The sequence below is a fragment of the Sus scrofa genome, chromosome 16 (assembly GCF_000003025.6).
Source record: "Sus scrofa isolate TJ Tabasco breed Duroc chromosome 16, Sscrofa11.1, whole genome shotgun sequence".
NCBI lineage: Eukaryota > Metazoa > Chordata > Mammalia > Artiodactyla > Suidae > Sus > Sus scrofa.
The window spans coordinates 36,754,080-36,775,497 of record NC_010458.4 but is presented as its reverse complement, the minus strand read 5'-3'; the positions used below and the strand labels follow the sequence as shown (position 1 = coordinate 36,775,497).

The following is a 21,418-nucleotide window of genomic DNA, read 5'->3' as shown; positions in this document are numbered from 1 at the left end:
CAGAAGGGTGGTGGTACACGGAATCTGGGGGAAGAGTTAAATAAAGGTGGAGCTAAAAAAAAATCGTACAAATAAGCCCTATTTTCAGGAAGCTGTCCCTGTACCAACAAAGCAGAAGAAAGACCTTACATCATAAAAGCACCAAAGCTGGAAGAAAGAAGTCGTTATATGCGCCCCCCAACAAGCTCACAGATTGTAAGGTAATCCCCATGAGGCTGGAACATGGTGCCAACTCCTACGGCACGTAAATCTTCTATCAATACCTGGCCCAGAGAAATTTTAGTTCCTTTATAAATGAATAGTGAACATAAAAGACCAGCACAGTATCTATACAAAAATACTACAGAAATGGAGAAAGAAAAATATGAAATAAAAGTCAAAGAAGAGCTATGCGGAGTTCCCATTATAGCTCAGCAGTTAACAAACCTGACTAGTACCCATGAGTGTACAGGTTCAATCCCTGACTGCTCCCCATGGGTTAAGGATCCGGCATTGCTGTGAGCTGTGGTGTAATCTGGCAGTGACAGCTCCAATTTCACCCCACGCTTGGGAATTTCCATATGATATGCCATGGGTGGGGCCCTCCGTCCCCCCCCCAAAAAAAAGCTTTGAGAAAAAAATAATACCACAGAACAGATAAAAATCATGATAAAAATTCCATCAGGAATAGTCCCCCCAAATAGTGATTCTCCCCTATAAAAAACACCAAACAAAAATATGTGTGTTTCAGTATGAGATGCTGACACTAAAGACAAAATGTGAACTGAAGAGCTCAGAAAAAGAATAAAATATTAAAGTGAAGACAAAATTGGAGACATGAGTGAACAAACAGCATTAACACAATAATGGAAGTAGATAACTGATGTCAAACAAGGACAATAAAAAATATTGTGATAGTTTAAAATTTGAGAGAAAATGAAAATGATATAAGAAGGCCAGATAAAGGAGACTCAACATACATATGTCACTGGAATACCCAAAGAAGAAATCTAGAAATAATTAAATAGCACAAATTAATTTTAAAAATCCATGAAAAGACTTCTAAAATAAAAGAAGATTTAGAGTTAATATTGATACAGTACATCATATTGGAAATACTGACCCAGCCATATCCACATGAATCCTATCCCAGTTTAAAGGTCTTCAAATATAAAGAAACATTTCTTTGGGCAGTCAAAAAATAATCAAATGATTATTAAACTCCTGAAAAGTTGTCTCCTTCTCTTACAATAAGAGAAATCAAAATTAGAATTGCACTGACATATAATTTCCTATTGAGATTAGAAAAAAATTGGATAGTGTATCCCTGGGTGACTGTGCAGTGAAATAGGCACACTTATCTATGATGAGCTGAGGTATAAATCAGTGTGACTCTGTTATGGGACACTAGCCCATATCTACACAAACCTCAAATGCATATCACCAAGATGTGGCAATTCCTCTTTCAGAAATTTATCCTATAAATATATCTTACAAATTTGAAGTGACATATGTACTCTTTTCAGCATGATTTGTAGCAGAAAACAATTAGAAATAACATGTGCACACAGAAACACACACACACATACACATCCATATGACAGAATATTATACAGTCTTCAAAATGAATGAGGAAGCTCTTTATATGCTTAATAATGGAATCATCTTTAAAATATATTATGAAGTGAAAAAAATTAGGGAATGGAACAACTAGTAAAGTATGCTATTTAAGAGAAAAATAATGAAAGGAGATATTGCTTATGTACACAAGTCTGTTACATCTATTCTTATTAATCTCTGGAAGAAAATATAAAATAACATAATATGAGTGGCTTCAGGAGAGAGGGCCAGGGATAGAGCCAAAGAATAAATAAATGTGAGTTACAAAACTTTGAAACATTAAAACTCTTACACACATTTGCATGTTATTGAGGCTGGTAAGCAGTTATTTATTGGAGAAAAGACGATCACAGTGGTATAAATAACTTAATATAGATCAAGGAACAATCTATAGGCTAGAAAAGGTTGATTAAAATGCATTGCCCAATAGGACATTCTGCCATGACTGAAATGGTCTATAATTCTGCCCTGATCTCTATGGTAGCCACAAACCACATATAGTTATAGATATTAAGCACTTGAAATGCAGCTAGTATAACCCAGGAACTGAAATTTTAATTTACTTTTAATTTATTTAAATTTAAATGGGTGCATATGGCTAGTGGCTACCATTCAGCTCCAATCATTAAAATGCTCAACTCTGAGGTCAAAAGATGTCATTAACGTTAAATGATTTACATTTTCGGCATGCCAAAACAACACTGTACAAAACCTCAGTCTTCAGCTAGGTAAATTTGTTCCTGTTCCTCCAACTTCTTTAACTCATAGCTACAGCCTCAGCTGGGCCACAGAGTATCTTTAGGGAAATTAGAAGAAAGGAGCTGCTCCCAGGGAGATATGGCCTGGCCAGTAGTGGCTGGTGTGAGATGTCAGGTACACAGATGCTCTCTCCAGGCAGTCACAGCTCCCTGACATGGCACGCGGCTCTGTGATTAGAGCATGGGGTGTATTTCACTGCTGACGCCTGCCCTTATAGGATCATGGTGCCCTTGTGCTGTGAAATACCTGCCCAACTGTACAGAATGACCTTGCCCATAATTTTCTTCAAAAATAAGACAGCGTTGACCATTCGATCACAGCAGACCTATAAAATCAAATCCCTCTACTTGCCCCCTACTGTGTCGACTCCTTAAAACTAAAACTGAAACCTGAGTTCAGGATCTGCACTTTCTCCCTTTATTTCCTCCATAATTATTATCTTGGCTGAGACCAGGGTAATGCCTGCCTCCAGATATTGATTTGAAAGTAATTTATTACAGCACTGATATTTGTCTAACCTGGAGTGGATGCACAGTAACTCTTAGTTCATTCTCCCACATGGATATGGCAGTTATGTATGTTAAAAAGAAACTAAAGAATTCATCAATTGCCACATGGATATTGGCTGAAGTATATACAAATCCTTAATGAAAGTACATGGGTAGCAGGACCTGAAAAAAACGAGGAAACGTGTGTATACATGTATGTAAATTTGGGCGTATGGTCTGTTGACCAGATTTAACTGTAACACATGTTACAATACCTTTGACTTTCCTAGTTCAGCCAATTACACCAACAAATTTCCATCAACATATGCGATATATTTTCCTAACCTCTGTGCCAGGTTCAAATTAGTCCCATTTTAAAGATGAGGGAATTGAGGTTCAAACATTTTAACTGACTGCCCCAAATCATACAACTGTAGGCAGAGGCCAGTTCTTGTCACTTAGGTCGAAGTTTCTTTTGACCAAACTCCAGTTGTCTAAATGCAATATGCCAACATGAATGGCAGTGAGTCATCTGGACTGTCATTATTTCCCTCCCCAGATCTTCTAATGACCAATTTCACACATGAAAAGTAAAGGTGCAAGTTACAGGTAACGATTCTTTGTAGGAGAAATAGAAGATGAAATGAGTTTCTTAAGGGCCAAATTCTTGGCCCTTTGACTCACTTGCAAGAAGGGAAAGATATGTTTTTCTACTTATTCCATTAATATCATGTAACAAATAAAGCCACAAGCATAGCACATCCACTATTTTATAAAACATGTAAATTCTTATTTTGGTCTCTTTTGACTCAAAAGGGAACTAAGAATGGGGTCTGATCTATTTCAGGTCCCAAATTAAATATAACCAATTTAAAATTAATCAACATAGGATTTATAAATAAACAAGACTCAACTGAGCTGGTAACACTTCCTCCCTGTCTCCCACTCTGAAGTGTTGCAAGCTAACCTTTAGGTCTATAAATAGGGTGGCCTTGCTGAGTCACTAATAAATTTCAGCCCTACACCTCACAAGAAGATAAAATGCTCCACAACAACACTTAAAACCTCATCTTCCTGAGCCCACGCTTGGGTGGTGAAACCAGACCAAATTCCATGAGGGTTCCAGAAAGCTATTTCTGGCATATTAGACCATTGCCAATGACTTAGAGACACCCACTCACTGTGGTAGAGAGCGGGGAATTTCCTCTGAAGAGAAGTAGAAATGAGGTTATCTACCCTATCTCCATCAGTCACCAGATTCCCCTTACTGGTGATTTTTGTGTGTGTGTCTTTTTAGGGCCGCACCCTCAGCATATGGAGGTTCCCAGGCTAGGAGTCTAATTGGAGCTGTAGCTGCTGGCCTACGCCACTGCCACAGCAACACCAGATCCAAGCTGTGTCTGCGACCTACGCCACAGCTCATGGCAACACCGGATTCTTAACCCACTGAGCAAGGCCAGGGATCAAACCTGCAACTGCATGGTTCCTAGTCGGATTCATTTCCACTGCGCCACAAAGAAAACTCCATGGTGATTTATTTTGAGAAGAGCTTTCATTCGTATGGTTACTGAGAGATCCAGACAGACTCATTACTTTGGAAGGGACTCACAAAAGCCAGGTTCCTCCTTGCATACCTGGAAACATCAAACAAAGGAATGTCATAAATAGTCTCATGTGTAGCTAGTAAAAAAAATAATAATAACTCCTCCAGAGTTTCCGTTATTTTTATCCTATAACTTCTCAATAGCATGGCAAGATGAAATCCAGTGAATACAATAAAATAGCTTTATATTCATGCATTCATTCATTCATTCAATAAATATTCAGCACCAATAGTGCAAACTCCTGTACTAGGTGGTAAGGATACAATGAGGAACACAATGGACATGGACTCTGCCTCCTCAAGACTCAGTTTAATAGGTTACAAAGAGAGCAAGAAAAGCAATTATGATAGTATGATGTAAGAGAGAAGTTCAGGAGTGTTACAGGAGAAAATGGGCAGAGAAGTTGGCAGAGAGGGAGCAATAAAGGTTTCTTAACCTGGATTCAGATATCTAGGAAGATTTTCTGGAAGAAATAATGCATAAGCTATGACCTGCATGATGGGTTAAGAATTAACTTGGAAATGAAAATGAGAGTAAAAAGGATAAATGTCTGCAAAGACCCAGAAGCAATTTATTCTGGCAGGAGCCCAGATGGGCCAGAATGTCATGGTGAGCCACACTTGGAGAAATAAACAAGGATCAGATCATAAAATGCAATTATGATCTGCCTTAAGGAGTTTGGACTTCTGTCTAAAAGCTTAGAACCCAACAAAGAATTTTAGCAACTGAGACAGATTACTGAGGTTACCTTGTATGTGGGAAAAGAATTAGAAGAGACAAGACTTAAGGCAAAGATACCAGCTATGGAAGGGCTGCTCAGACACACATGCAAGCAATGTGATCATCTGAATTTAAAAAGGTGAACACATTTCAGAAATATTTATGCAGTTTCATGGACAGAATTGCATACTTACCTGGACAAATAAGAACTTACCAAAGAGCTTATCCCTCTCCACATACCCCCTTGCCCCACAGCCCATAAATCTGAGAGAGCACAGATCAAGACATCAATAAAGCTCACATAATAAACCACCAAAACTCCACTGCTGACAGCTTGGAGTCTTCTGGATTTACAGGATGAAGGCTAACAAGAGCTTTCCTCTCTCACTAGCATTTACCCTACAGATATTTACTGAGGGTCTGCCATGTTTCAAGCACTAGTTCAGGTCTTGGAAATTGAAATAAAAGGGAGATAGTATCCACATTTAAAGTTTCCTGTATTATAAGGAAAATGGATATGTAAACAGGCCATTATAAAACAATGTCATAAGTGAAGTAACAGTGACTCTGAGTATTCAGAAGCATATAGTCCAGCTAAGGAAATCATTAAAGCCTTCGTGGGTGGCTTCATGGAAGACTTGAAGGGTTGAGTCATTAAAAAAAATAAAATAATTGGGAACAGATAGAAGAATGGAGGAGACGGGAAAGATGGCATCAATTAAGGCATGAAAGTGAAGAGTAACATTGTTTCTGGAAAAGCAATATAAGCAATAACATGCAACTGAAGCATGAAGTGAGAGACAGAGTGTGGTAAGATAAAGCTTAAGAGGATCATAAGGAAGACCTTGTGAGCATGGTGAGGAGCTTAGAATTTATCAACTGGAAAATGGACAGTCACTGAAAATAGAAAAAAGAATAGAAGGAGATTTATGTTTCAGATACGGATATTGTGGCGTCTGCATAGAGAATGGGTTTTGAGGGAGCAAGAATACAGGTTAGGAGGCTCTTGAAGTAACCACAAAGAGAAATGATGAAAATCTCACCAGATCCAATAATAAGGATGGAGAACAAAATGAATGCAAGAACTTCTTAGAAGAAAACATTGGCCAAAGTTTGTAATAGACAGGATTGGAGTTGATAAGGAAGCAGGAGAAGAAAAGGGGTGATTAGTTTCTAACTTGGAGAAATGAGTAGGTCCTACAATTGAGAGAGAGAATAGTGAAGAAGAGTTTACTTCTTATATTGAGTTACAAGTGTCTAGGTAACATATAAATGGAGATCTAGCAAGCTGATACATATGTGTGTGTGTGTGAATCCAGATCATCAAGATGATACAGAATTTGGAGTTATCAGCATATAGGCAGCAATAAGAACATTAAGAATGCCCTGGTGCAGGATTGATCCCTGGACCAGAAACTTCAGCATTCCATGGGTACAGCCAAAATAATAAATAAACAAACAAACAAACAAACAAACCACACCAAAACAAAACAAAAAAAAATTAAGAATAAATGAGGGGAGTTCCTATTGTGGCTCAGCGGTAACAAACCCTATTAGTATCTATGAGGTTGCGGGTTTGATCTCTGGCCTTGCTCAGTGGGTTAAGATCTGGCATTGCTGTGAGCTGCAGCATAGGTCACAAACATGTCTCAGCTCCAGCATTGCTGTGGCTATGGTGACTAGCCATTAGGTTGGCAGCTGCAGTTCCAATACGACACCTACCCTGGGAATCTCCATATGCTGTGGGTGTGGCCCTAAATTAAAAAAAAAAAAAAAGAGAGAGAGAGAAGAAGAAATGATATTACTTATTTGCTTGTCTACTGGATCAAATGCCTATTAAGTATTTTCAATACTTGAGTGAGTACATTGAGTGAGAAGTACTGAGATAAGAACAGAATCCTGACAGATAAAAAGACAAGCATTCAAGGGGTGAAAGGCAGAGGATTCTACAAAGGAAACAAGAAAACATCATTGAATTTTTCATGGAGAACCAAGAGTGTGGGTATCATAGAACTCAAAACAGTAGAGACTGGGATCAATAATTCCAGGAAGGTAAGTATTAAAAATGATCTCTTATTTGACACTACAAGAGGTTATTTTTGGGGGGGGTTCTCTCTTTTTTTATTATTCAAATGAATTTATCACATCTGTAGTTCTATAATGATCATAACAATCTGATTTCACAGGATTTCCATCCCATAACCCAAGCACATCCCCCCACCCCCCAAACCGTCTCCTCCAGAGACCACAAGTTTTTCAATGTCTATGAGTCAGCATTTGTTCTGCAAAGAAGTTCTGTCTGTCCTTTTTTCAGATTCCACATTTCAGTGAAAGCATTTGATGTTGGTGTCTCATTGTATGGCTGACTTCACTTAGTATGATAATTTCTAGGTCCATCCATGTTGCTAAAAATGCTGGTATTCCATTCATTTTAATGGCTGAGTAATATTCCACTGTATATATGCACCACATCTTCTTGATCCACTCCTCTATCAATGGACATTTAGGTTGTTTCCATGTCTTGGCTGTTGCAAATAGTGCTGCAATGTTGACGCTACAAGATTTTAGGTAATGCTACTGAGAACAATGTCACCAGAAGCATTCACTGACAGAAACAAGTCATTCAAGTCAGCCTCTGTGTATACCAATGGCCAATCCCTTAGAGCTTCCAGATGCTGATACTTGAGAAACTGAGAAATTGAGAAAAGTAAATTGGGTCAAATGTGATTGTTGTTAAATGCCTTCTTCAGAAAAATGTGTTTGAACTAGACAGTTTTTGGTATTCCTTAAAACTCAGATTCTGTGATTGTTGAGAGGCATAATCTAGCCAGATCTGTCCTATTGCAAATCTAAGTAACCTTCCTATTAAATCTAGATTATGCATGAGGAAAAACTCAGAAAGGAAGTTCAGATATTGAGTGTATCTATGGCAATTAACTCCTCTACTTTATGATCAGCGGGAAGAAACTGGAGAGCAAGAGAGACCAGTCCTCTCTCAATTTTTTTTTTCTAAATCTATCCAGTTCCTGGGTTTGGAGAATGAGAGTTCAGAAAATGAAGGAGTATCTGTATCAGATTATGTCTTAAATGTTACATTGTACAATGCAGGAACTTACCTGAATAATTTTATTTTTTTTCCTTTGAAATCAGTCAAAGCAAAGAAACTCTCCAAAATCATGTTTAAATGACACAGATGAGAGTTCTGGTGGTGGCTCAGTGGGTTGTAAACCAGAATAGTATTGGTGAGGATGTGGGTTTGATCCCTGGCCTTGTTCAGTGGGTTAAGGCTCCAGCGTTGCCATGAGCTGCAGTGTAGTTTACAAATGTGGCTCAAATCTGACATTGCTGTGGCTGTGGCATAGGCTGGTAGCTGCGGTTCCAATTCAACCCCAAGCCTGAGAATTTCCATATGATGTGAGCTGGTCCTTAAAAAAAAAAAAAAAAAAAAAAAAAAGGCAAAATAAATAAATAAATGTATATATAAATAAATAAATGGATGCCACAGAATTGTCTAAAACATGGAAAGAGTACTAGAGTCAAGAGAACATGTGTTCTAGCCAAACTGCTGGGTGGACTAGGTAACCCAGTTAAGCCTCCAGATCTTAGATTTCTCATCTGTAAAATCTGGTTAGACTAGATAACTTCTCAGAGGTTTCCCAACCATTACTCTATAGGACTATAGGCATGATTACATGCACATTGCTATCGACATAAAATCCATCATCTTAAAGAATGTATCAAGGGGTCCAAAGAGACATGATTAAGATGGAGGAATAGAAGGACTGGAGCTCAACTTCTCACCTAAAATCAACAAAATTCACAACTAAAGCCTGAGCAATCTTCAACCAATGGACCAGAAACTTTAAAAAATATATCCTACTCCAGAAGACAAAGAGGAGGCCACATCAAGAGATAAGAGAGGTGATTACATGATACAAGCAACCCCATACCTCCCGGGTGGGAAGCCCCACAGACTGGAAAGTAACTGGTTCACAGAGACTCACCTACAGGAGTGAGAGTTCTGAGCCCCACATCAAAACCTCACAAGCGGGGATCCGGCACTGGGAGAAAGAGCCCCTGGAGCATCTGGCATTGAAGGCCAGTGGGGCTTGTGCACAGGAGCTCCCTGGGATTGGGAAAATGGAGACTCCATTCTTAAAAGGTGCACACAGACTTTCACGTGCAATGGGTCACAGGGCAAGGCAAAGTCTCCATAGGAATCTGGGTCAAACCTGACTGCAGTTCTTGGAGGATCTCCTGGGAAAACAGAGGTGAATGTGGCTTGTTGTGAAGGAAAGACATTGAAAGCAAAGCTCTTGGGAATATTCAGTAGCCGGGCCTTTCTCTGGAGGTGGCCATTTTGGGAAAATCTGGCCCCACCCATCAGTGCTGAGAAACCCCAGGCCAAACAACAATTCAGGTGGGATGATAGCCCTGCCTATCAGTAATCAGGCTGCCTAAAGAACCCCCAGGCAAACAGCCACCCCAATCTCATCCAGAGACAAAGCCCCACCCACCAGAGGGATTAGAATCAGGTCCACCTACCAGTGGGCAGGCATCAGCCCCTCCCATAAGAAAGCCTACAGCAAGCCCCCATACAGACTTCAGCCACAAGGGGGACAGACACCAGAGGTAAGAGAGGCTACAACTCTATTATATGTAAAAAGGTCAACACACCAAAAACCTATAAAAATGAAAAGACAGAGCACTATAACTCAGATGAGGGAGAAAGGAAAAACCCCTGAAAATCAGCTAAGCAAGGAGGAGATTGTCAGCCTCCAGGAAAAAGACTTTAGATTGTTGATGCTGAAGATGATGCAAGACATTGGGAATAAACTGGAGGCAAAGATGGATAACTTACAGGAAACACTGACCAAAGAGATACAAGATATACAACTTAAACAAGAAGAGATGCAAAATACAATAACTGAAATAAAAAACTCACTAGAAGCAGCTAACAGCAGAATACAGGAGGCAGAAGAATGAATAAGCGAGGTGGAGGACACATTAGTGGAAATGACAGATGCAGAACAGAAAAGAGAAAAAAGATTGAAAACAAATGAAGAGAGTCTCAGAGAACTCTGAGACAATGTTAAATGCACCAACATCTGTATTATAGGAGCACTAGAAGGAGAAGAGAGAGAGAAAGGGACAGAAAAAATATTCCAAGAGATAATAGCCAAAAACTTCCCTAACATGGGAAAGGAACCACTCACTCAAATCCAGGAAGCACAATGAGAACCATATAAAATAAACCCAAGGAGGAATACCCCAAGAAACATATTAATCAAACTGACCAAAATTAAAGACAAAGAGAAAATCTGGAAAGCAGCTAGGGAAAAGAAACAAATAACATACAAAGGAACCCCGATAAGGTTATCAGCAGATTTTCCAGCAGAAACTCTGCAGGCCAGAAGGGAGTGGCACGATATACTTAATGTGATGAAAGGAAAAAATCTCCAACCAAGATTACCCTACCCAGCAAGGCTCTCATTCAGATTTGAAGGAGAAATCAAAATCTTCACAGATAAGCAAAAGCTGAGAGAATTGCAACACTAAACAGCCTTACAACAAATACTAAAGGAACTTCTCTAGGCAGAAAAGAAAAGGAAACAAAAATAGCACAAATGACAAGGCTCACCAGTAAAGGTATATGTACAGTAAAGATATGAACTCATCCATGCACAATTATGCCACCAAAATCAGAAATCATGAGAAGAGGTGGGTACAAATGCAGGACACTGGAGATGAACTTGCAATTAAGAGACCAACAACTTAAAAAATCTACAATTGATATACAAACAAAGAAAAATCAACTCAAATACAACACTAAAGATAGTCATCAAACCAGAAGAGGAGAGAACAAGAGAAGAAGGAAGGAAAAAAGAGCAACAAAAACAAATCCAAAGCAATTAATAAAATGGCAATAAGAACATACCTATCAATAATTACCTTAAACCTTAATGGACTAAACGCCCCAACCAAAAGACATAGACGGGCTGAATGGATACAAAAACAAGACCCATATATATATGCTGTCTTCAAGAGGCCACTTCACTTCTAGGGACACATACAAATTGAAAGTGAGAGGATGGAAGAAAATAGTCCATGCAAACGGGGATCAAAAGAAAGCTGGAGGAGCAACACATATCAGACAAAATAGACTTTAAAATGAAGACTATTTTAAGGGACAAAGAAGGTCATTACATAATGATCAAAGGATCAATCCAAGAAGAAGATATAACAATTTTAAATATCTACGCCCCAACACAGGTTCACCACAATATATAAGGCAACTGCTAACAACCTTAAAAGGAGAAATCGACAATAACACAATCATAGTGGGGGACTTTAACACCCCACGTACAGCAATGGACAGATCAACCAGACAGAAAATCAATAAGGAAACACAGGCCCTGAATAATGCATTAAACCAGATGGACTTAATAGATATGTATAGGACAGTTCATCCAAAAGCAACAGAATACACATTCTTCTCAAGTGCACATGGAACATTCTCTACGACTGATCACATCCTGGGCTACAAATCCAACCTTAGTAACTTTAAGAAAATTGAAATCATATCAATCATCTTTTCTGACCACAACGCTATATGACTGGAAATCAACAACAAGAAAAAATCTGCAAAAAACACAAACACGTGGAGACTAAACAACATGTTACTAAATAACCAATGGATCACTGAAGAAATCAAAAGGAAATTAAAAAATACCTAGAAGCAAATGACAACAAAGATACGACACTCCAAAACCCATGGGATGCAGCAAAAGCAGTTCTAAGAGGAAAGTTTATAGCAATACAAGCCCACCTCAGGAAACAAGGAAAAGCTCAAATAAACAAGCTAACTTTAAACCTAAAGCAGATCAAGAGAGAAGAACAGACAAGACCTAAAGATAGTAGAAGGAAAGAAATCATAAACACCAGAACAGAAATCAATGAGATAGAAACAAAGAAAACCATAGAAAAGATCAATGAAATGAAAAGATGGTTCTTTGAAAAGATCAACAAAATTGATAAACCACTAGCCAGACTTATCAAGAGAGAAAGAGGATTCAAATCAATAACATTAGAAATGAAAAAGGAGAAGTAACAACGGACACACAGAAATACAAAGGATCATAAGAGACTACTATATGCAACTATATGCCAGTAAAATGGAAAACCTAGAAGAAACAGAAACATTCTTAGAAAAGTACAATCTTCCAAAACTAAACCAAGATGAAATAGAAAAGATGAATGGACCATCACAAGAACTGAAATTGAAACTGTGATTAAAAACTTCCAACAAACAAAAGTCCAGGACCAGGTGGCTTCACAGGCGAATTCTATCAAACAGTTAGAGAAGATCTAACACCTCTCTTTCTGAAACTATTTCAAAAAATTGCAGAAGAAGGGATACTCCCAAACTCATTCTATGAGGCCAACATCACCCTGATACAAAAACCAGACAAAGATAGCACAAAAAGAAAACTACAGGCCAATTTCACTGATGAACATTGACAAAAATCCTCCACAAAATACTATCAAACTGCATCCAACAATACATTAAAAGGATTATACATCATGATCAAGTGGGATTTATCCCAGGGATGCAAGGGTTCTTCAATATTGGCAAATCCACCAGCGTGATAAACCACATTAAAAAACTGAAGAAGAAAAACCATATGATCCTCTCAGTAGACATGGAAAAAAGCCTTTGACAAAATCCAACACCCATTTCTGATAAAAACACTTCAGAGAGTGCGCATAATGGGAACCTACCTCAACATGATAAAGGCCATATACGACAAACCCACAGCGAACATCATTCTCAATGGTGAAAAGCTGAAAGAATTCCCACTGAGATCAGGAATAAGACAAGGATGTCCGCTCTCACCACTACTCTTCAACATAGTTCTGGAAGTCCTAGCCACGGCAATCAGAGAAGTAAAAGAAATAAAAGGAATCCATATTGGAAAGGAAGAAGTAAAACTATCCTATTTGCAGATGACATGATACTAACCTAGAGAATCCTAAAGATTCTACCAGAAAACTGTTAGAGCTCATCCACGAATTTGGCAAAGTCACAAGATACAAAATGAATACACAGAAATCAACAGCATTTCTATACACTAACAATGAAAGATCAGAAAGAGAAATTAAGGAAGCAATCCCGTTTACCATCACATCCAAAAGAATAAAATGTCTAGGAGTAAATCTACCCAAATAAACAAAAGAACGGTACTTTGAAAACTATAAAGACACTGATGAAAGAAATCAAAGATGACACAAACAGATGGAAAGATATACCATACTCAGGAATTGGAAGAGTTAATATTATCAAAATGACTATACTACCCAAGGCAATCCACAGATTCAATGCAATCCCTATCAAATTACCAAGGACATTTTTCACAGAACTCAAACAAAATATTTCAAAGTTTGGTAGGAAGCACAAAAGACCCAGAATAGCCAAAGACATCCTGAAAAAAAGAAAAATGGAGCTGGAGGAATCAGGCTCCCGGACTTCAGACTATACTACAAAGCAACAGTCATCAAAACCATATGGTACCACACAAAGACAGAAATACAGATCAGTGGAACAGGATAGAAAGTACAGAATTCAACCCATTCACCTACAGCCAACTAATCTATGACAAAGGAGGCAAGGATATACAATGGAGAAAGGACAGCCTGTTCAATAAGTGGTGCTGGGAAAACTGGACAGCCACATGGAAAACAATGGAATTAGAACACTCCCTAACACCATACACAAAAATAAACTCCAAATGGATTAAAGACCTAGATATAAGACCAGACACTATAAAACTCTTAGAGGAAAACATAAGCCAAACTCTCTCTGACATAAATGACAGCAACTTCTTCTCAGATCCACCTATCAGAGTATTGACAATAAAAAGAAAAATAAACATATGGGACCTAATCAAACTTCAAAGTTTCTGCACAGCAAAGGAAATCCTAAACAACACAAAAAGACAACCCAAGGAATGGCAAAAAATATTTGCAAATGAAGTGACTGACAAGGGACTCATCTCCAAAATTTATAAACACCTTCTGCAGCTCCATACCAAAAAACAAGCAACCCCATCCAAAAATGGGCAGAAGATCTAAACAGACAATTCTCCAAAGAAGACATACAGATGGTCAAGAAACACATGAAAAGATGTTCAACATCACTCATTATTAGAGAAATGCAAATCAAAAGCACGATGAGGTACCACCTTACACCAGCCAGAATGGCCATCATCTAAAAGTCTACAAACAATAAGTGCTAGAGAGGGTATGCAGAAAAAGAACCCTAGTACACTGTTGGTGGGATTGTAAATTGGTGCAACCACTGTGGAAAGCAGTATGGAGAGTCCTCAGAAAACTAAACATAGAACTACCATTTGATCCAGCAATCCCACTCTGGGCATCTACCCAGAGAAAACCACGACTCGCAAAGACACACATACTCCAATGTTCACTGCAGCACTATTTACAATAGCCAAGACATGGAAACAACCTAAATGTCCATTGACAGGGGAGTGGATCAAGAAGATACCTATACACAATGGAATATTCTCCAGCCATTAAAATGAATGAAATACCAGCATTTTTAGCAACATGGATGGACCTAGAAACTATCATACTAAGTGAAGTCAGCCATACAATGAGACACCAACATCAAATGCTTTCACTGACATGTGGAATCTGAAAAAAGGACAGACTGAATTTCTTTGCAGAACAAATGCTGACTCATAGACATTGAAAAACTTGTGGTCTCTGGAGACAGTTTGGGGGGTGGGGGGATGTGCTTGGGTTATGGGATGGAAATCCTGTGAAATCAGATTGTTATGATCATTATAGAACTATAGATGTGATAAATTCATTTGAGTAATTTTTTAAAAAAACAAAAAAAAAAAAAAAGAAAAATATATTGAGATGTCACATAGCAGTAGATATATACCATTATTGGACACATTTTGTGCCTAGAACTAGGAAAAAAACTATCATAACCCTTTTTAGATACAACCTAACATAGTCCTAAGTCAATCAACTCAGTCCGTCACTAACTTAGGGCTTCAGCAACACCCTAAAATGTAAAAGAAGGATTAAAACTAGAAATAAGAAAACGCAGCATGCATCTATTAGGAGTTCTATGAGCTAGAAAGCATGGGAAAATGACCCTATGCAAGCTCAAAATGGCTAATTTTCTATAACTGATTTAAGGCATATTTGACAGATTATGTAGTATACTGGGTACCAATAAAAAGAAATAAATATAAATCCACACCTAGACACACCTACAATAAACTGCAGAACACCAAGGATAAAGAGATTTTTTAAATAACCTGAGATCAAATACAGAAAATCTTAAAAGGGACAAGAATTAGACTGATAGCAGGCTTCCCAAGAACGATCACAAAGTCAAAGTGAAATTTCAAAGTGCTGAGAAAAAATAACTGTCAACTTAGAATTACCTGCCTGGCTGAACTGTCATTTAAAAGTGAGGGTTAAAAATCAAGATATCTTCCAAAAAGTAAAGAAGAAAGGAGGGAAGGAGGGGGAAAAAATTAGTCACTAAGTGACATCCTGTAAAAAAAATTTAAAAATTAATACAAAAATATATATACATACACTCAAAGAAATCAAAATTATTTTACAAGATTAAAAGAGGAAATTTAACAGTGAGAGAAAGAAGGGATGAGATCCTAGAACAAAAATGAACAAGGACATTAGTAAACATTTTGAAAAATCTAAGCATGCATTGACTGAATAAAAATAAACATGGCTACTAAATTGGGGGATCAAGGATTTGGCCATTCCAAAATACATAACTGAAACAAACAAACAAACAAAAAAAAAAACAAAAGTAGTGATAGGGTTAAAATACTCAGAGGAGCTATTGATTATTTCTAAGAAACATAAATAGCAAACTTCTAAACCATTGTTGTGTGTGTAGGAGGAGGGAAGGGCTAAAGGAAACTCTGAATCCAGTAAAATGTTGGGGGGTGGGATCAAGTAAAAAGCCTAAAAAATATGAAGAATAAGATAATATGAATAATAACTAACAATTAGGGCATATATGTGCTAGGTACTGCTCTAAGAGTTTTGCAATTATCAGTCTCTATTCTTCACAACTCAGTCATGTAAATCCTATTATATTATTTTACAGATTTTTACAGATTAATAGAGAGGTTAATGTGATCAACAGCCAAAGCTATTAAGTGACAGGGTAGAAAGATACAAAGTTTACACCAAAGTCTATGCTAGTAACTGCTATTAGACATAAATCCAAATATACCACTAATCACAATAAATGAACTGCATGCATTAAACTCATAAGGTAATGACAGATTCTCAGAATATACTTTTTAAAGGTCAGAGAGATAAAAAGATTATTTTAAAGATGATAGACAAATCTCAGCTAAGACTACTCAAGAAAAGAGAATGGAATGTTCCCTTCTTTGTTCAGCAGTTAGAGAACCCAATGAGCATCCATAAGGATGTGGGTTCAATCCCTGGCCTTGCTCAGTGGGTTAAGGATCCAGCGTTGCCGTGAGCTGTGGTGTAGGTCACTGACGTGGCTCAGATCCCCAGTTATTGTGGCTCTGGCGTAGGCCAGTGGCTACAGCTCCAATTGGACCCCTAGCCTGGGAACCTCCATATGCCATGGGTACAGCCCTAAAAAGACAAAAAAAAAAAAAAAAAAAAGGAAAGAAAGAAATGACAGATAGTAATGGACAAAGAAAAGTTGACACATACACAAGATAAACTTTAAACTATTAGAACTTATGAAGGTTTCAGCAATTTTACTAGATGAATAAAAAGCATCAATATACCAAATCAATTGCCTTCCTTTTATATAACTATTGCAAATGATTTGAAAAGAACTTTTAAAAAAAACCCTATTTCCAATCAACTTTTGAACTGTAAAATATCTAGAAATAAATGTAATAATTCTTAATTCTTAAGAATAAAATGTAGATACTACTAGAAAGATAACCAAGACAACCATTATATATGAAGAAACACACAGTCTTTATGAATTGGAAGACTCGGTAAGGTAAAGATGATAATTATGCACAAATTAACCAATAATTCAATTTAATGTCAGCAAAAATAACACCTTAGGTATTTTGCTGAAACACTGAAAACAATCCTAAAAATAATTTGAAAGGGGAACAATATTTAATACAATTTTGAAGAGGAAGACTCATTTTCTTGGATAGCAACGTCCATTAGTAAAAAATAACAAAACTGGGAGTTCCCATTATGGCTCAGCAGAAATGAATCTGACTAGCATCCATGAGGAAGCAGGTTTGATCCTTGGCCTCACTCAGTGGGTTTAGGGTCTGGCATTGCTGTAAGCTGTGATGTAGGTCGCAGGCATGGCTCGGATCCTGCATTGCTGTGGCTGTGGTGTGGGCCAGTGGCTACAGCTCTGATTCAACCCCTAGCTTTTTAGGGCTGCACCCTATTCTGTGGGTGTGGCCCTAAAAAAAGACAAAAAGAAAAAAGAAAAACTGTAAGACTCAGGCTCTGGTCCTAATTTAGCCATTAAATTTTTGTTGTTCTTGTTATTTTTGTTTTGTCTTTGGTAACTTATATAATCATTTTGGACCTCACTTTCACCATCAACCTCATATAAAGCAGTCTAGTTGTCCATGTAGACACTATATCATTCCTGATTATCCAATATAAAACAGCCCCTCTTCAGGAACTGATTACTACATAGCTCTGATTGGTTTTATGCACTTGTAGTCTCCTAAACATTAATGGTCATGGAACTATTGTTTGTCTCTCCCACACCCCCAACCAAAAAATATTCCACTGCCTCTGGAACCTTGTCAGTATTTAACATCTGTGATCCCTCTTCCTGGAATTGTGCCTGGCACTTAGCGGAGTCTCAATAAAAATTGTTATGTAAATATAAGTACTATTTCTCACCTATGTGCTATAATTCCCAATTGAGGTACTCTGAAAATTACATTCTAAAAACTCTGATAATTGTAAAAAGTCTGATGAAGAATATCCTCATGTTATTGTCTCCAAAGGCTAGATGAAGAAAGAGTAGAAAAAATAAACAAAGGTGGCATTAAAACAAGACAAGCTTGAGATAAACTATGAAAACATCTGTCTAACAAACCCCAAATGGCACATTCATGGCTAGGTGAGTTTGAACTTCCCCTCCAAACAGGGCTCAGAATTATTGATCACTATCTATTCCATGGTCTGTTATACAACTTTCAGTTACAAAAAACTATATTCACCACATCAGGACTGTTCCATAATGGAATTACTGAAAAATAGTTAAGACAAATAAGGTTTTATGTCCAAAAATTTAAAAGAGAGCTGGGTGCAAATCCCAGCTCCCCAGTTATACATGTGCAAACATGTATAAGTTATTTAACTTATCTGAGTATATTATTTTCTCATTCGCAAAAAGTGATCAATATCTATTCTTACGGCTAATATAATAATGATATGAGATGACAAATTTATCATTGTAAAGACTCTAAAATAGTGCTTGCAATCTCTTGGGTGCTGAATAAATTGTCATTCCTTTCCAGGAAACAACATGAAGAAATAATTGGAGAAACAGAAGTGATTCATCTTAAAAAAATGCAACACTAATATCATGTGTTTTAGAAACACAGTTGAACAGTTGACTCCTGAACAACAAAGGAGGTTAGTGGTGCCAATCTTGTGCATTCAAAAACCAGCGTATAACTCCATAGTCAGCCCTGCACATCTGTGGTTCTGCTTGCAACCAATCATGTAGTTCAAGCCATGTTGTTCAAGGGTCAACTATACTATGACTGGGAAGAAGGAAGAAAACTGATCCTGACTAGAAACTTTCTTTACAAACACACACCTTCCATGTTCCATAGCCCATTGCTTAAATAGGAAGGTGCATGTTCATCAAATGGGATACAGATGAAGGTGAGGTGTGAGGCAGTTTCTACATGAACTTTTGTATTATAGAACAACATCAGAAACCTTCAGGCATTCCCAGCGATTTCTAGGCATTGAAGATAATGTGATAATCTGCCGGATGGTAATGGAAATGACAGTTTTAACACTGTATACAGCCCTTTATTTTCAGAGAAAAAGGGAAATAGGGTTAGCAATGAGGAGAATGTGTTTTTTCATATATATAATGATTTTTACTTTTTTCATTATAGCTGGTTTACAGTGTTCTGTCAATTTTGTTTTAGTATTTAGACAGACCCTGTTCACACAAAGATCAGTCACAATGAAATCAAGTTAAAATGAATTCCCATGTCCTCTGGAGAGAATGATGTAGAGGCTCCATATTCTTCAGTAGGAAGAAAGAACATCATTTACAGAAAGCTGCTATCAATTTTCATTGATTAAATAGCCATGTATTGAGTGCTAAGTCAGACACTCTGCTAAAATCCAATGTTGTTTTACCATGATATGTCCATTTCTGCTTTCTATAGATCGACTTTATAGAGACAGACCAGATAGTATATCAATCAATTCTATTCTCAGCTCTTTTTTTTAAATTTACCTTCTTTATATAGGTCTGATGCAATTCTTTCAACTATCCAATTGTAGTAATCCCAGGCTCCACAAATGAAGATGTTTATCTCTGCAAATTGTTAAAGCTACTTGTCTCTATTTCAGTCTCCCTTCCAACACTTAAGTTTGGAAATTGCTTCCAGACAGAAAGCCTGGATAATGACAGAGCCAAGTACTGTGCTAGATAATAGAAGCCAACAATAAGTGCTATTAACAGGCAAGTCTCTGCCTTCATGGAGATTACATTTTAGTGAGGAGGAAAAGCAAAAAACATAATTTATAAATTACAAAAGAAAATAATAAATTTCGTGCAGGGCACAAAGAAGGGACATATATAATAATGAATTAGGCTGACTTACTTACATGGCATGGTCAGGGAAGATATCTCAAAGAAGGTGGCATTTAAACTGTAACTTTAAGGATAAGGAGGTACTACAGAGAGAACAGGGAAAGTACACTCTAGGAAAGGAAATTCATATATAAATACCTTGGTATGACAAATAGCACAAAGATAACTGAAAGAAGAATTGTATGGTCACAGCACTGTGAACTCTGAGGAGAGTTATATGTCACAAGGCTGATAAGATAGACAAGATTTAGGTCTCATGGGGCTTTGCAGGTGTATTAAGGAGTCTAAATTTTATTTTATGTGCAAAGGAAGCCATTGAAAGTTTTAAATAGGAGAATGTTATGATTCAAATTACATTCTAGAGATCACCCTTACTACTGTATGGAGAATGAATAAGAGAACAAAGTTAAAAGTATGGAGGTTATTATAATAATTGGATAAGAGGTAATAAGCCAAATTATTGTCAGTGAAGATGGTAAGAATTGGGTGGATACAAGGGAGGCATAGCTTAGAAACAAAACTGATAGGACTGTTAAAATGAGTTCAGTATGGTCTGTGAGTTAAGAGTGGAATGAACATGACTTCTAGGCTCTTGGCTTGAATATTTTGGTAGGTGTTGATGTCGCTTACTGAATAGTAAAGACCAAAGGAAGGACATTTTGGGTGAGGATATGCTGCGAATTTAAGAGTTGGAAAAATGTTAAGATTAGAGTATCAGAGATCCAAGTGGAAATACAGATTAACCAGCTGTACATGTAAAACTAGAATTAAAAGATGTGTTCTAAATTTCAACCTTCAGAAACAATTTTTGCTCATGTGAAAAACATAATTGTTGACATCTGCTTCAGGCTACAGTTAAGCAATAGGGGCTGGAATAACCCTCACATGATTAAAAATTATAAATTATGCAAAAAGTATTTTTAGACATTGGAAACAGGTATCCCATGAATTTGATATCTGAAAGAACAGAAAAAAAAACATGAAATAAACCCTATTATTACCCACTTAGAGGCAATTTCCAGACTATAGCACAAAGAAGGGAAATCTAAACAGAGACAGTAGACTTATTGAATTGAGGAAATAAATATAAATAAATATCTGAGTTCACGGAAGATGACATTCCTAGAATTGGTGGGAGAGAATTCCAGAGAGCAGAAAGGAACGCAGAGAAAGAGGCTCAAATGTCTGAATAGGAGTTCTCTTGCTTCTTTGTCTGAATATCAATCAGCACATATTATGAGCAAGAACAATTTCTGAGAAAAGAACGAATACAAAAGGAACTATAACACAGTTTCTAGTTTTGTTTTTTTTTTCCCCAGAACTGGAAATTGTTTAGTTTCGATCCA

General features: G+C 37.3%; 1 long non-coding RNA gene across 1 annotated transcript in view; it reads right to left on the bottom strand.

The window, feature by feature from the left end:
- LOC110257260 overlaps positions 4,322 to 21,418 on the bottom strand; it is a 130,980-nt gene continuing 113,883 nt past the window's right edge. The window contains exon 3 of the long non-coding RNA XR_002339621.1: positions 4,322 to 4,480. This is a non-coding gene — a long non-coding RNA (uncharacterized LOC110257260). The remainder of the gene's footprint in view (positions 4,481 to 21,418) is intronic.